At 39.1% G+C, this 2,393-nt stretch overlaps 1 pseudogene; it reads right to left on the reverse strand.

Annotated features, from left to right (window-relative positions):
* Positions 1-1,192: 1,192 nt before the first annotated feature.
* On the reverse strand, positions 1,193-1,973 carry LOC139266155 (TATA box-binding protein-associated factor RNA polymerase I subunit B pseudogene; annotated as a pseudogene).
* Positions 1,974-2,393: the final 420 nt, after the last annotated feature.

The raw sequence follows: 2,393 nt of genomic DNA on the forward strand, positions 1-2,393 counted from the left end.
CTTTTCCAATACAGATGATAAAAATTCACTCACTACCACAAACAAATTCTATGACAGATCAATACGACCATGGCCATTAGAAATAAGGGCATGGAAAAGCAATAGAGTTCAATTTTGGGCAGTTAGCATTAATATACTGGCCTTGGAGGGAACTTTGTGCTAACTGATAATAATGATACATAGAATGAAGGTACTTAATTATGATGAAAGACTGTAAACTTGGGTTATGAGACGAGATGCCTTGATTCAGGTGTTTAACGTAATGAAGAAAACTGGCTGGCTAGATGAAACATGAATTTTCCCTCTATCAGGGAATCTGGAACAAAAGGACTTAATTAAAAATAAGCCAGTTCAAAGTAAATCCAGGAAAAATGTCTCCACACAAAGGGTTATGAAAACGCACTGCCCCAAAAGACCACAGATACCACAGTCAAGTGTTTCGAAGGGAGACTAAGGGAGTGAGGTTATTAAGGGATAGAAGAGGTGATTATGCAATTTGGTGCTCCCAAATGGGAATCAGTGCTTGCATAGAGTGCCATATCATTGAATCACCCTTATAGAGAAAGTATAACAAAATGAGATTAAAAAGATATGGTGAGATTTTCTGCATATTCATAGTCAATGGGTAGAAAATCTAACTCTATAACAAAATCATAACTTTATTAAATTATAAGGAGAAATATTTAAGTATTAGATTCTTCAAAAATAAGTTATGAAAGCATTGACATAATTATGGCATTCTATGTCAAAATGACAATGTGACATCTCAACGCAAAAACACTTAACTGCATTAGAATTTGTGCACTTCATCAGACTGGTTTAATGGAGGCATATTTTGGCTATTGGATTGTGCAATGAGATACTTCTCTTTGAAAAATGGATTTGGAAACGCAACCCCCTTTCCACAAACATCCAATAAACAAGTAACAGAAATAACGCTGAGGTTCAACACAGCAAACTTAAAACACTGAAATCGATTTTTCATCTATTTGAGGCACGTACAGTTATTCTCATTTGCCTATTTTTTTCCTCCCAGAGCAACTGTTTATTATCTGAAGGACTGGAATAAGATTTTTAAATCAGCCTTCAAAAAATTATTTTGGTGCAAAATTAGCTACCTACAGTAAAACAGCTTAACATTCAAAAATTGTCAATTTCAGATTCAAGAGTTGTTCGTGCCATGTAGTCTTCTTTCTTCATAGAACCCACAGTTATTTAGTTTTCTTGCAGTTTCTTTTAGGTTTTAATGTTTCTGGTATATCAAACAGTCTATGTTCCAACTGACAAACTTCCTTGTGTAGTATGGAGAACTCCACCCCAAGCAGGAAGGAGAACAGTTTTAGCACAAACAGGTAACTTTCAGGAAAATGTTTTTCTTCAGGCTTTGTTAAGTGTTTGCAATATTTATCTTTGCAAATTTTCAGACAACTGAGCCAGTACCGCTCATTGACAGTTGTGATCCTTTTACTTTTTTCATTATCATATCCTTCTAAGCTGTCTCCATGAAAGCAAGGTCTCTCCAAGCCACCTTCACTCCAACTGAACCGGAAACTGGAAGGTCCTCTCTTTTCTTGATGGGAACTAGTGAGTCTAACAAATTGCTTTTTAAGACTGTGGATCATATGTTTCCTTTTGTAGATCACTGACTTGTCTTTTATAGAAAAGAATAGTGGTTTTTCACATTTCCACAAGTGCCTGGCTGCCTACTCTTCCACTTCCTTCTCACTTTCATCCAAACAGTGTCTCACTACCTTGTACCATTTTCTGAACTGAAAGAGCTTAATACCTTCATCGTTATGTTTGTTTATCTCATCCACTCTGTTAGATAGCAACCATTCACGTTTGCCATCAAGCACAAACAGCAGTTTCAGGGCAACCACAATTACTGCCACCGCCTGAACTTCATACTTGACTTTCTTTGCTCCTCTAGACAATGGGTGAAAGATCAGAAAGTCCACCTCTCCGATACCCATTTCCCTTGGCCTTCGTGGGTGCCAGCAAGTCCCTGATAAGGCGGTAGACCTCGGGCCCACAACTGGTTAGCAGTATAGCCTTACGCTTCTCCGCCGATGCATCCGTCTCCCCTGCCAGATCGTTTGCCACGAAATACAGCTCGAGCCTTTCCGTGAAAGCATCCCAATTGTCACCCTCTGTGAAGTCTTTTAGTGTGCTAAAAGTAACCATAATCGCGTGAAAGTCCATATTCTCGTCGCCAGTTATTATGTCCATAATGTACTTATGAATGACTGCACGAGGCAATGTGTTGTACTCAAAATGTCTTCACCTTGGTCCTTTATTCCAAACTCCAGAGTGAGGTACAAGCGTGGTGTGCAGCCTTTTATACTGGGCCCTGCCATCAGGGCAGGAAACACCCCCCCGGCCTCCACCAGTTG

Source organism: Pristiophorus japonicus, chromosome 6 (genome assembly GCF_044704955.1).
Source record: "Pristiophorus japonicus isolate sPriJap1 chromosome 6, sPriJap1.hap1, whole genome shotgun sequence".
Lineage (NCBI taxonomy): Eukaryota > Metazoa > Chordata > Chondrichthyes > Pristiophoridae > Pristiophorus > Pristiophorus japonicus.